General features: G+C 52.9%; 1 protein-coding gene across 2 annotated transcripts in view; it reads left to right on the top strand.

Moving 5' to 3' along the window:
• The first annotated feature begins 380 nt into the window (after positions 1-380).
• Positions 381-14,118, top strand: part of ARHGEF10L (Rho guanine nucleotide exchange factor 10 like) — a 168,767-nt gene continuing 155,029 nt past the window's right edge. The window contains exon 1 of one of the 2 annotated variants that reach the window (XM_067016341.1): positions 381-509. The gene's annotated coding sequence lies outside the window, so the exon portion shown is untranslated. Of the gene's footprint in view, positions 510-1,272; positions 1,422-14,118 lie in introns of those variants that run through there. The other variant, XM_067016382.1, reaches the window with a different exon arrangement.

Genomic DNA, 14,118 nt, shown 5'->3' with positions numbered 1-14,118 from the left:
TGGGGCTTGAGAGACAAGGTCTTGCAGCTGAAAAGGGCTGGGATTCAAACCTGAAACGTTCCGACTTCAAAGTCACGTTCTCCTCCTCCCGTTCCTGAGCCAACAGGCAGCTGTCAGCGCTCAGACCTTCTGCTCAGAACCCCCTTTTAGAAGGCCCCCCCCTGCTTTGTTCATGCCCCTCCTCCCTTCCTCATCCTGGCAACTCCCTGGTCCTCCCAGCCCAGCCCAGCCTTGCCCTGCCCTGCCTGGCTTGACTCAGTCTAACCCTTTCTTGTGGGCTGCCAGGGGCCACCTCCTGTCCTCCTGCCCGCCCGCCTGGCAGGTCTTGCAAGTGAGTGACTCACACACCTGGTCCACCGCACACCCAACGAGTGGAGTCCGTGTACATGACCCCTGGGCACCTGCTCGCTGAGGCGACGGCCAGACGGGACCCTTCCCTGCTGCTGGGGCCCACCCCCATCACCGCGCTGCCTTCCTCCTTGGCTGGAATTGGACTGCACAGAATCCAGGTCAGGCTTTCGGTTTTTAAACATCTCTGTCCCTCGCTGAGTTGGAGGAGGACACTTTGGAGGTCACTGGGTGTGTCTGGGTCTCTGTTGCCGTCGACATCCTTGGGCTTCATGCCCAGGGACACCCTGCTCCCTCCCAGGTGGTGGTGGAGGGGCTTGGAATGTCTTGTGCTGGACTCAGGGAAGAGAACTGCGCTGGGAGCCTCAGTGGACATGCCCTTGACCCTCGTGGCTCCTTGTGGGGCAGGTCAGGGCAACATGGGGCTGAGGAATGCAGAGGCAGCCGGGCTGGGGCGTGTGTGCGGTGGGAACTTTCCCCAACTCCCTTCTTAGGGTCACAAAGTTTGATTGTTGCAGCTGGATAAGGCCTCAGAGGACTCCTAGTTCAAAGGCATCATTTTACTGCTGGGAGAACTGAGGCTTGGAGGAGAGGGAGTAACTCAAGGTCACGCTGTGAATTGGTGGCGGAATAGGGGCTGGAAGCCAGAATCAGCTGTGCCTCCCTGCGCAGTGCTTCTTCCCGGCTCTTCAGCTCCTGTGCCTCCGTTTGTGCCCCTGGCCCACCTTGGTAGCCCTCTCGCACCTCATCCTATCCTGGCTGTGTCAGGAGGGAGGAATGCATTGCGCGCAATCTCACGGGTGTGATTTCATGGACTCACAGTTGGAAGCGTTTGAAAGGTCACCCGGGCAGTCCTGGCCGTGAGCCTCTGACAGGTGGCTGTTCAGCCCCAGCTTGAATATCTCCGGTGAAGGAGAACTCACTGCATTTGGAGGTGGCCTTTTCATTTGTGTGACCGCTGTCTGGCGAAGGCCGGTGTGATGCTTGCTGGGCACTTACTTGGTGCCAGGCGCTTTGCTAATGGAGTACATTACATGTACGAACACATTTAATCCTCCCCACACTCCTATGAGGTAAGTTTTATTCTTATCATTCTTGTTTATAGCCGAAGAATCAGGCACAGAGAGGTTAAGTAACTTACTCAAGCTTGAACAAGGGGAGCTGAGATTTGAAGCCAGACAAGTCTGGTTCTAGAGCCCGACTGAGCCCTTAGCTCCGTGACTTGGTCACTGCTGGGTGATGATGAGGCTTCCTGGGGTGGGGAGTCCTGCTGGGCATGGCGAGGCCAAGGTTGGAATGGGGAAGTTAGATGGTTGTGTGCCCCTCCGGCTGACCTCCCGGGAGAGGGGCAAGGCTCAGAGAGGCGAGGTGACCTAATTGCGGTCACACAGCTAAGAGACGGCAGAGAGTCAGACTCTCCCTCTTGGCCCCTAACAGAGTGTGTGCCGCACCAGGCCGACCCCTCCTCTGGGTAGCTTTTCCTCCAGAGGATCCTGGTACGTTTGGGGCACAAGTGTCTGAGTGAGGCTGCCTCCCTAGCTTTTGGTTCCTGAATCAGGGTCTCCTGAGGCTTGTCTGGGGACTACCCTCTCTCTTCTATCCCCCTGAGGGCTGAGCTCTTCTGGGATTAATGCAACCAGCCCTCCAGCTGGGTCTCCTCCATTAGTGGGACTTTGGGAACTTCAGGGTGGTGACCGGTCCGGCCCCATTCAGGTCCCTACCACCTAGAAGGTGAGAAGAGTCCCTGGTGTCTCCTTCCGGAGCTCCCTCCCCAGGACAGTCACGTGGGCGAGAGGTCCCCAGGGTGATTCCGTTCTGTCCTCTCCTCCTGCTAATAATAATGATATTAACAGCGATATTGACTACTGGTCCTGCCACCATTGCTCCATTTCCATTTGTTGGACACTCACCACCTGCTAAGCTCTGAGTCAGGCAGCCCGCATACCATAGTTTGTTCAGTCATTCTGAGAGCTCCTATTTCACAGATGAGGAAGCTGAGGCTCAGAGAGGTGGAGTCACTTGCCCAGGGTCACACAGCTGGCCAATGGCACTGAAGTCATCAGCACAAAGTTGAAAGCTCACATCATCCAAAGTTGCATGCTGGGTTCACGGCGCAGCCAGGGCCAGGGTCCAGCTAGGCTGACCCCAGATTTCAAGCTTTTCCTACTTGGCTCCTCTGGGCTGGGCTGCACTGCAGTGGGACTTGAGAAACATGGGTTCTGGTTGTGTTCTGCCTCTAAATACTACCGGACCTTGGGCAAGCCCCTCAGCCTCTGGGGGCCTGGGTCACCCCAATCTGGGTGCAGGAGTTGATCATTTCTTTCCTGTGATCTCACCGAGGGCTGTGAATTATAGTCACAGCTGGGAATGCCTTAAAAACCTTGACACAGGGAGTTCCCTGGTGGCCTAGTGCTTAGGATTCTGGGTTTTCACTGCAGTGGCCTGGATTCAATCCCTGGCTGGGGAACGAGATCCCTCAAGCCGCACTGTGTGGCCAAAAACAAACAAAAAACAACAAAACAAAACAAAACAGCAAACCTTGACACAGTATGCATGCAGACAATTAGTGTGAAGAGAGGTAATTACCCGAGCAGCATCTCCAGTCTCCTCTGTGCCTGGGACAGCCTTGACATTGAATCCCTCCACCACCTTGGGATGCAGGAACACAAGCCCGGCTCTACAGCAGGGAAGCTGAGGCTCAGGGAGGTGAAGTCACTCAGCTGAGGTCACAGGACTAGTAGGTGGGGAAGCAGGATTTGCCCGCAGACGTGAACACCCCCATCCCGATGAGAGACAGCTCCTTGGGGATGGGGATGTCCCAGGGTGCCCAGGCTTGGATCAGTGAGCGGGTTTGGAGATATCAGACTCCCAAGAGCAGGGTCCCAGGAGCTTAGCAGGTGGGTTCAAGGGAGGTGGGGGGGTGCTGCCATGAGGTGAGTCCCTGTCTCCTCTGCTCTGGCCTCTCCCACTTGGCCCTTCAGCAGAATGAGAGGGACCTCCCCTCCCCCATCCTTCCTTGTCTCAGGGACAGAGGCGGGCCTTGTTCCAAGGGGACAGGAAAACAGGGAGCACTTCTGAGCCATTCTGGGACCTGCCCTGAAGGTAACCCTGATTCCTCCTGGCCCGGCTCAGCCCAGCTCAGCCACTGCAGAGAGTCGTCCGATGCCCCAGCAGAGGGTGGGACGCATCGGGGTTCGGTCGCATTTCTGCCCACCTCTGCCTTCCCCATCTTTCCCTCTGCCCTGCTTTTCCTGCTGAGCAGTGTCGTAACTGCATCTGATAACCATCCATTCTATCTGATAAGAGGGGGTCCAATATCATGGCTTGTCTGAGACTGGCTGGGGTGGGTGAGGGGACCCCAGGCCGGGAGCCAGGAGGCTGCCACTTCTCCCACTGCGTTCTTCATGCCTGGTGCAACCTTGAGCAAATCCTTTGCCCTTTCTGGGCCTCAGTTTCCCCTTCTGTGAAAGGAGGGGTTTGGCTTGGATCATCCCTAAGGGCCCTGCCAGCTTTGAAAGTCTCTGACTTGCTCGAATGGATGGCCCCGAGGTGCCCTCTGAGCTCCCTGCCAGCTCTCTGTCCTCCCCACGTGGCCCCGGGGGCACAGGAATGCAGGGGAGGCTCCCGTTTGCTTCTGATACATGGGGACTGGCAAAGATGAGAGTAAGCTCCATAAAAACCGGCTCCTACTCTGTCTGGCTGATTTGGGGAATAAACCCAGGGTGTCAGTGTTTGTCCGACTACAGGGGAGAGGCTGCCTGAGGCCCTTTCCACCTTGTTGTTGGTGGAAAAAGTATGGACGTTGGGGTCGGACTTGGGTTCAAATCCCAGCTCCATCCTTCCTGGTGGTGTGAACTTGGGAAGGCTGCTTGGTCTCAGTTACTGCATTTGCAAAGGAAGATAATAATACTGAACTCACTGAGACGTGATGAGGGTTACGAGCTCTCCCAGGCAGAGCACTTGGCGCAGCGAATAGTAGATGCTCAATAAAAGAGAGAACAAGTCCCCGGCACCAGTGCCATCTGATCCCTCGTGGCTCCAGAATGACAGGACGCCTTGTCCGGGATCTCAGTGACACATGCCATGCAGAGGAGCGGATGTCTCCAGGTGTGATAGGGATGATATGGACCTAGTTCTACTCTTTCCTTTTCCTCTTTCTTCTTCTTTTTTTTTTTTTTAAAGAAGTTTCACTTTTTTGAATCAGAATCCATCCAAGTCATTGTTATGTCTCTTAAGTTGCTCTTTTTTAATATAAATTTTATTTATTTATTTTTGGCTGTGTTGGGTCCTCGTTTCTGTGCGAGGGCTTTCTCTAGTTGCGGCGAGCGGGGGCCACTCTTCATCGCTGTGCGCGGGCCTCTCACTATCGCGGCCTCTCTTGTTGCGGAGCACGGGCTCCGGACACGCAGGCTCAGTAGTTGTGGCTCACGGGCCCAGTTGCTCCGCGGCATGTGGGATCTTCCCAGACCAGGGCTCGAACCCGTGTCCCCTGCATCGGCAGGCTGATTCTCAACCACTGCACCACCAGGGAAGCCCCTCCTTTTCCTCTTTCTTAAAGTTGCTCTGGAAACTACAAAACTGGGCCATATGCCTCAATGCCTGCTCTCCTGGGGCTGCTGGGTTTCTTCACCACTGGCCCCCTCCCTGAGTCTTGCTTTCCCCATGGAAAACCGGAAATCCTAGGCTCCAGCCAGGGCATAGTGGGGAGGGGGACAGCCTGCTGCACACTGACCTCATCCCCACATCTGGCTGGCTGGCTGCCTCAAACGACTGATCAGAATTCACAGGTATGGATTCATGGGTCAGGGTGAGATCTCGCCAATGAACTAGAGAACGAACCCCCTAAAGCTCAAGGCTCCTGGGGGGTGGTCCAGAATTCCAAGAGCGCACCCAGGGAAAGGGTTGGAGCTGACTTCAACCAAAGCCCGGGGTCTGGCATGGCTGTATTCCTCGGCCCAGCCCTGGAGCCATGGGGCAGGCAGCTCACTGAAGATGGAGCATCGTATGGCTGCCCCTGATTCAGAGACATGCGTTTGCGGATGGAGCGGATAAAACTCCCCGGTGAGGTGGTGGTTTCTGGGAAGGGGGAACGTGCCCGATAAAGCTACGTGTTGCTATCTCGAAGCTGATTACCCAAAAGACATTTCTTTTTTCCTTCCCCTAAACATCAGCACAATCTTCTCTGCTTTTTCTGGAATCCTGGATGGGGGATTTTCTAGTTGGTAGAGAAACCGTATCCAGCTTCTTCCTGCTTCACCCAGGGGGGGAGTGGTTTTTTTCCTGTAGTTTTTCAATTGTATTCATCCATCCATTTGCCCATCCATTCAAAGACTGCTTATTGAGTGTCTGCTCTGTGCCAGACACTACATTCTAGAGATACAACTCTGTGCAAAACAGACCTCCTATCCTTAGGGAGATGATAGTATAGCAGGGGTGACAGACAATTTGGACAATATAGTACCCAGGGTGCTATGGCCTTATCTATTTATCAGTTTCCTTATCTGTTGCATGGGACGGTAACTGTACCTATCTCTTGGTATTGTGAAGATTTAATGAGCTAATACAGGTAAAGAGTTGGCCCAGTGCCTGGCGTGTAGTAAAGCGCTCAGCAAGTGTCAGCTGTGATAATAATGATGCTTATGAGCGTGATAAAGACGACGATGATTCACATCACCTAAAACAGTGCCTGGCACTGACTAGCAACCGTGCACATCCATAAGTTGTTCTGGGCAGCAGCAGGTAATAGGGGAATGAATGGTGACCAAGGGCAGGCCCCGAGCCAGCTTCTCAGGGTGGGGCAGTCCATGAGCTACTCATCTCAACAAAGGGGCCGAGGGTGCTGGCCATGCCATCTGGCAGCAGGGTGTGTGGGCCTGAGGGATTTTCGGGGGAGCTTGAGCCAACACAGCTGCCTCTCTGGTTGGTCCAGTTAGGAGTTGGTTATGAAGTGTCTTAGGGTGAAATCAGCCATGAGACCAGGCGCTGTAGACTGCCTTTGCAGGGTCGGAGCAGGCTATCTGGAAAGTTCCCAGAAGGTGAGAGAGGGCAGGGCAGCCAAGGGCAGCAGAGGTGGGGATGAACCCCTGCACCGGGGGCTCAGCAGGGGGAGGCTATGGATGAAGTTCTAGGGGGAGCAGCCATAAGTGGCCAGGGGGTCCCTGGTGGTCCCCCGTGGCGCCGATGAGGGTTGAGGATAGCAGTCTTATTCACCACTGTATCCCCAGCTCCTGGAACAGTGCCAGGAAAGTCTTAGGCACTTAATTGGAGGGTATGAGTTGAATGTATGCTGTACGATCAGGCCACCCAAGACAGCTGCTCTCTTGCTCTCCATACATCCACGGCCACACCAGTCCCTGCTTCACCTACACCCTACTCCCAGGACTGACCTTTCCTCTTAATCAGAGAGCCTAATCTGTAAATGTCTACATACTTGCCCCCTGGCCCAGCTAGTGATTGTTCTAATCTTTAGATCAGAACATCTCCACCATAGCTTAACAAAGGGGCAGTGAGGGGATGATCCTCTGCTGGTTTCCCTGGTAACCGATGAGCCATCCGGATGTAAGTTCCCCCTATAACTAGTAACCTCTTCCCTCCAAACCCTGGAAGCAAAGACGGCAGCCACGTGCTGCCTACCGTCCGCCGCGCATGGAAGGGTGTCCCTCCAGGACCTTGTTTCAGACACGTAAGCTCCCCCATCAATTAAACCATGAATGTCTCTGATGCTGACTCCAGGCTCTTTCTTCGGTCCTGAGGCTGGGCTAATACAGGGCTGGCAGGCCTATGGGGTGCAGCCCAACACACGACAAGACGCTATTGGGATGGTCTGGTTTAACCATCATGCTGGTTTACCTGTAGGAAGCAGTGGTTCTGGAACCCACAAGAGTGGGTGCAAACCCTGGTACCCCTACTTCCCAGCTCTGTGGGACCTTGAATAAGACATTTCCCCTTTCTGAGTCTCAGTTTCCTCATCTGCAAAATAAGCCTTGAGGATCGTTGGGTAGACAGGAGATGGTGATAGGATTTAGAAGTGACAGCTGCTGTCATTTTCCACACATCTAGGGTGACACCCAGAGTTGGGAGACAGGACTGTGGGATTGGGCTGGTGGGGATGGAGTGTCTGCTGAACCCCACATTGTGATGTTTTGGAGAGGTGTGGTAGCTGGAGTCAGATAGACCTAGAATCCATTGCTTCCTTGCTGTGTGACCTCAGGTGGCCTACTTACCTCTCTGTGCCAAAGTTCATCATGTGAAAAAAAGGGGATCTTGAAAGCAGCCATTCTATAGAGTTCTTACAAGAGTAAATGGGGTCATACATGAAGAGCACAGGGATTGGCATGTCCCTCAGTAAAGGGGGATTTACTGCCCAGTAAAGGGGGCTGGCTTTATCATCGGTGGCCATCTGGGAGGAAAGGGGCGAAAAGCCTTTGTGAGCGTGAATGTGAGATACGGTGAGGGACTCTGCGTTTCATCCGAGCGTAGGGGCTCAGGCCCCTCCCTGATGTGTTGGGAATCCCAGCCCGCTGTGTCTCTGCTGACATATTGTGTAGATGAACAGAACCATCCTGGTGAAGGCTTTGATGTCCCAGAAGTTGCCTGTTTCCAGGAGAAAACCTAGGAAACCCATTTGGCTTAATCTCTTGGGTGATTTTAACCCAAGGCCCCAGGGTAGGGGGGAAGGAGCAGATTCTGGATTTAAATCCCCGCTCGCTCCTCTACTCTCCCACTGTGTGACCCTGGGCAAGTCACTTAACCTCTCTGGGTCTGTTTCTGTATTCATAAAACTGGACAAAACCACCTTCCTTGCAGGATTCTCTGGAGGCCGAGCACACAGTGGGCCTCTGTAAAGGGGAGTGATTTGTGCAGTCTCCACGGAGGGTGAGGGAGTAGGTGTTAATGAACGCTGGGGCTGGTCCAAAAATCCAGTCTATAAAACTCCTGCCTGCAGCTTCTGGTGCATTGCTAATGGGAGTTTGTGTGAAGGCCACAGCGGGATAAGGGCCCATTGTTTCCAGTGGGGACGGTTTTATGACTCTTAGAAAGCGTCTTTCATCTGGGAGACCAGGGAGCTTATGGAACCTCCCAGCCCTGGGCGGTGAAACTGGGGGATGCTGAAGGTTTCTGGGGCTGGTGCCAGGCTGCAGTCACGGCCAGGCCCTCCTGCTGACAGGCGCTAAGGCCTCCCTGGAGTGTCACTGCAGCGTCAGGCTGGCAGCCGCTGTGCCTCCCTTTCCCCAGGCCTGGGACCTTCTCTCCTGGAGACCTTCTGTCTGGCGCCCGGTGACCAGCCTGGTCTGCTTGGCAAGGCTGGAGGCTCACTGGGTCTGCTGGGTTCCCTTTCTGTTCCCCCTCCTCAGCGGCCGATGCCATATCCTCTTCGTCCTTATGGCAGCTTCTAGAATAGGCTTTGGACTCTGTCTGCTGTCAGCTGACCAGCAACTTTCATTGCTTGGGAGGCTTGCCTGGCACCCTGATCCCTGGGTGGGGGCAGTAACCTGATGCCAGGAGGCGAAGACCTTGTCTCTCTGTCCTTTCTGGCTCCTTGGCCAGGTCCCAGGCAGAGAAACCCAACCTCCCCTTGGCTCCGCAGACAGCCCCAAGTCCTCCACCTGCTTATCCCCAGCAGAGGCTGCAGCTACCTCGAGGAGGAGGTGAGGCTGGCTTCCTAGTGTAGACTGGGCTGGCACACGGAGCCGGTGGGCATGGGCTGATGGCCAGAGCATCTTTACATGTTTGCAGCTGCCTCTGATGGCCCAGGCTGTGACTTTCCCTTTGCCGTTTTCATCTGTTCCATTTTGGGAGATACAGAGAGACTGCAGCAGGATGTTTTGATACATGAGTTGGTCCCAGAATCCCCCCTCATCCTGCACCAAGATGGTAGCCATGGGCAGTGGGCACCACTCTCCTTTTATCACGTGAATGAAAATCCACTCAGGTGAGTGCAGTGAAGGGGGGTTGTCTCTGTAAGGACACAACAGTTCACTCAGGTGGACGTTCAAGGCTAGGAGAGAATATCATTGTGCCTCAGTTTCCTCATCTGTAAAACAGGGATAAAAGTACCTACTTTATAGGCTTGCTGTGAGGATTAAATGAATTAATACATGAACGTGATGAAACAGAGCCCAGTACAGAGTGTTACGGAAGAATCTGCTATTAGTATTTTTGCTAGGGCTAGGTGATCTCTGCCTCACTGTCTTTTTCTCCCACTTTACTTTTTCTGTTGTTGGTGGTGGTGTTTTTGTTTTCCTGTGGCGTCTCTGATCTCCCAGAACCTCAGCTTGAACTCGGCTGTGGTTGGTTGCAGCACGATTGCCAGCTCTGGCTCCGAACCATCTTTCAGGTTCAGCGTCCGTGGTCATTTGACTGACTCAGCCTCTCAGCTCTCCAATGCCAAATTCTTGGGTAAGACGAGCTGATAGGCCCAGTTTGGGTCAGATGATCACCCTGTTGTCCAGTCAAGTGCACCGGGGAATAGGCTGCGGCCACGGCACGTGGAGGTGCACGCGTCCTGGCACGTCCAGTCCAGCCTCTTCAGAGGCTCTATCAGAGCGGCAGAAGAACTGTGAACAGCGGTTTGGTGCTTTTTCTGTCAATCCACAGTAGCGCTCCACGTTTCTGAGTGTTCAGGACAAGTTTTCAGAACTCCTGCTGCTGGCACTTGGAGCCTCTTTGCCTCACAAATTACTGGTCCATTTAAAAGTTGAAATACTTGTCAATATTAAAAATCAGGGGGGGCTTCCCTGGTGGCGCAGTGGTTGAGAGTCCGCCTGCCGATGCAGGGGACGCGGGTTCGTGCCCCGGTCCGGGAGGATCCCGCGTGCCGCGGAGCGGCTGGGCCCGTGAGCCGTGGCCGCTGAGCCTGCGTGTCCGGAGCCTGTGCTCTGCAACGGGAGAGGCCACAGCAGTGAGAGGCCCGCGTACCGCAAAAAAAAAAAAAAAAAAATCCGGGGATTTCATATGGAAATCTGGATTTCTAGCTTCTCTTGGGAAAAACAATAAGAAAACTTCATAGTGCACAGTGACTCATCTTCTAGAACTGGGTGGTGACGGCCCCTTTTATCTGGGGCAGTGCTTTCCAGGCCTCTAACCTTGAGACATAGTGTCAGTGGTCCTCTTCAGCCTGTTTCTCCCATTTTCATCTCCTACCTGACTTGTATTTAATGGACTGTAAATCCTTATAATCATCATTTATTTTGATGCTCAGATTGCCCTCGATTTGGCTAGCGGAAGCCTCTTGGAGTTGGCTCCTGTGTCCTTTTGCTATGTTTCCGTCATTTCTTGAGCAATTTATTAATTTCTGGCTCAACAGTATGTTTCAGGCACAGCTTGTGCTTCCTCTGGAATCAGCCGTTTCTCCAAGGAGCTCTGGTTCCTTTTAACAGAGAATGGTATTGGCCGCACCGCGTGGCATGCAGGATCTCAGTTCCCCGACCAGGGATCGAACCCACGCCCCCTGAAGTGGAAGCGCAGAGTCCTAACCCCTGGACCACCAGGGAAGCCTCAGAGAATGGTATTTAGAAACCATGATCTGCCTGTTAAGTGTGTTCATTGTCATTGGGTGTCCCTGCCCCCAGACCCTTTTGGTGGACAGAGCTATGAGCTCACACCCAAATCTCCAATTCCAGTCCAACACCACAGGGTTCATTCTAGTTTTCTCCCTTTTCATATTTGTATTCCCTTCTCCAACAGTGTTTGGAGTTTGAACTCTTGACAAGCACTATACTAGGCTGCCTCTCATCAATAATACTTAGGATCATTTATGATAATGTAGTATCAAATAGCATATTTATCTACTTTTGTTGGTGGTGAGATGTTGAAAAATCTCTGTTAGACTATATTAGTCTTCTACCCCTTCAAAATCCTATGGGATAGAAGAGGGCAAAAGGATTATTGCTCTTTTACAGGCATTGGAACCAAGTGGAAGAGGTTGAAGGCTGTTCTCAAGGTCCCATGGAGAGCGTGGGGTGCAGAGCCCTGTCCTGTGTCTGTGTCCAGCCCACTGCACAAGAGTGTCCATCACCCCCAATGGTTGTTTCGGGAGAACTTGGAGACTACATCCCCAAGAGAAAGAGCTGCTCAGACTGTCCTCTCCCTTACGCCAAGGCCCGTAACGTGGGAGCTCAGAAAATCAAGTTTCCTTCTTCACCTGAGCCCTCCAAACCACCTCTAGCTGTGTGTTTCCCCACAAATGGCAGGTCTTGAGTTACGAGGAAACTGGGAGGTGGTGGGGAGATTGCTGAGTGCAGCCCAGCTGCCTTCAAAATGCCCGTCCTACTGAACAGGGACAGCAGTGTTACTAAAAGAGAGTTTCATTTTGGTAAGACAGATTATGTCGTCCTCATTCATAATCAAAATGCGACCCAGCCTCTCTTAGATAAGAGCCGGTTCATGATTGGCTTGACGATACAGGAAATAATAAGGACTAGCTGCTTTCTGCACACTCTCCATTCACACTGCCTGTGCAGGGGTGGAATGTGGACTTGGGAAGTCTACTTTCCCATCTTCTCTCTTCCTTTTGGATCTACTACAAGCTTGGGCCGACAGAAGCAGGGCCAGGCTGGGAGGCAGAGGCAGAAGCCCTGGGTTCCCATCCTCACTTTGCAACCAGCTTGTTAGGCAACCTTGGCTAAGTCACTTGGCCTCTCTGACCAATGGAAAATACTACCATGCCCTCCCTCCCTCCCTTCCTCTTTCCCAGGTCAGCAGTAGAGACCAGGGAGAACAGAGTCCCAGTCCCATCCAGAGGTATCATCCATGATTATGCTTATACAATAGATCCCACACCACCAGAATGCTCAGCGAGGGGGAAATTCTGGTTAATTGAATGTTCTGGGACATGGAAACATTCCCAGAAACCCTTTTTGTTCCTTTTGCGGCTATTGAAACCCATTTGTTCAGCTATTTAGCAAATATTTGTCTCGTGCTTATGCTCCATCAGGCTCTGTCCCAGGTGCTGGGGATTCCATCACGAATGAGATAGCAGAATCCCAGCTCCTGAGGACTCACGGTTCGGGGAAAGACATGGGGCAAATACCCTACACAACACGGTAGGATGGGTGCATGGAGGAGGGAACCGTAGGATGCTATGAGAGCCCAGGAGCCCAGTCTTGGGGCACTAGAGAACAGATCCTTGAGAAGTTGTTATCTACGTGGAGAGCATCAAAAAGCCACAGTGTCTGGGGGATGCAGCAGTAATGGCGTTTCAGGCAGAGGGAACAGCATAGGCAAAGACGCAGTGAAACGCCTTGTACATTCATTCGTGCTGTGGAGCTTAGCATGTGAGGCTGGGCAGGCGAGAGAGAAGGGATGTATGCGTGTCAGGACAGCAAGATGGTGGAGAGAGCAAGAGTAGGAGAATTGGGCTGGGCTGGGGCCTGGCCAGACCTAGAAGGTGAGGGCTGCAGTCTTATTTATTCTCGAGTATGTGTTTCATGATGTGCTTTTTTTTTTTTTCTTCTCATACAGTATAAGTAGAATGTAGATGGAAAATGAAATGAAAACACTAATTCACAGAGGAGGGGCTTCAAGGTCAAATGGATGACACAGGACTGGGAGGAATGGTGACAAGTGGAAGGACACAGCTCTTTCTAAGGGGCCACCACTCCTTGGGGCCTATAGAGTGTGGCCATTGGGGCCCTGGTATTACCAGATTGTCAGATTTGTTAAGAGAAGCCAGCAATCTGGCAATGGATGGGAAATGTCTCAATTGTTAAATGTTGGTAGCTAATTAACAATAGTAAAATCACTGCAGGCCAAACAAAATGCTTCTGCAGGCTCTATTTGTTCTATGAGCTGGTAGTTTGCAACCTTGGATCCAGAAGTTTCTATTGATAAGGGTTTGACGGTGTCCACTTGGTATGCCCCTAACCTGTGCTGGGCTCTGGGGGCACGATGGGGGCCTGGGGTATGGCCGCTGCCCACATGCTGGAGACAGTTCGAGTCATTACATGCCTGGAATCAACTAACAGAAACAAAAGCGCTAACAGAAGCAACTAACCGAAGCATGAAGTGCTGTAGAGCTCAGAGGGAGAGGTGGTTGGGGAACACAGGCCATGTGGGGCAGCTTCCTGGAGATTCTGGGCCTTCTGATCGTTCTGGGAGGGAGGGTAGACCTTAGCGCAACCAAACAGGAGGCAGGCATTCCAGACTGGAAGACTCAGGAGGGCTCAGGACCAGGAGGGAAACAGCTATAGCCGGGGAGGGGGGCTGGAAGAGGTCTGAAAGCCTGCAGATGCAGGTCCAGGGACTTGTACTTTTTCTATGCCAGCAGGACCCGAGTATCTAAATTCTGGTCCAAGGCTTAATACCATGAGCCCCGAGGTCACTGGCTAGACATCTGAAGATGTTCGTGCTGCTTTCCTGGCATTCCAGAAACTTTCCTCCCTGCTGTCACGGCCATTGTTTATTCTTCCCTGGAATGGACAATCCAGCAGGGCAGGGGCCTTGCCTGTTTTGTTCACCGATGTCTCTTGCGTACCTAGAATGATGTCTGGAACATAGTAAGTGCTCAGCAAATATTTACTGGCTGTACAGTGTGAGCCCAGGGCTGCCCTAGGCTTGGGGGTCAGGATGACTTTATGAACAACTCTTAGGACAAGCTCTATGGGGCTTATGTTCTTGTGTGGAGATGGACAATAAACAAACAAACCTATCAATGAATAAGATGATTTCAGAGAGCGTGGACTGGTGTGGCTTGTCTTGCTGCACTGTAGTGGCCTGTTATCCGTGTCTCCTCCTAGCCTAGGAGAGCCGAGGGGGCAGGGCCGGGGTCTG

Source organism: Kogia breviceps, chromosome 1, assembly GCF_026419965.1.
Source record: "Kogia breviceps isolate mKogBre1 chromosome 1, mKogBre1 haplotype 1, whole genome shotgun sequence".
In the NCBI taxonomy this organism is placed as follows: domain Eukaryota; kingdom Metazoa; phylum Chordata; class Mammalia; order Artiodactyla; family Physeteridae; genus Kogia; species Kogia breviceps.
This window is presented reverse-complemented; position numbering and strand designations above follow the sequence as displayed.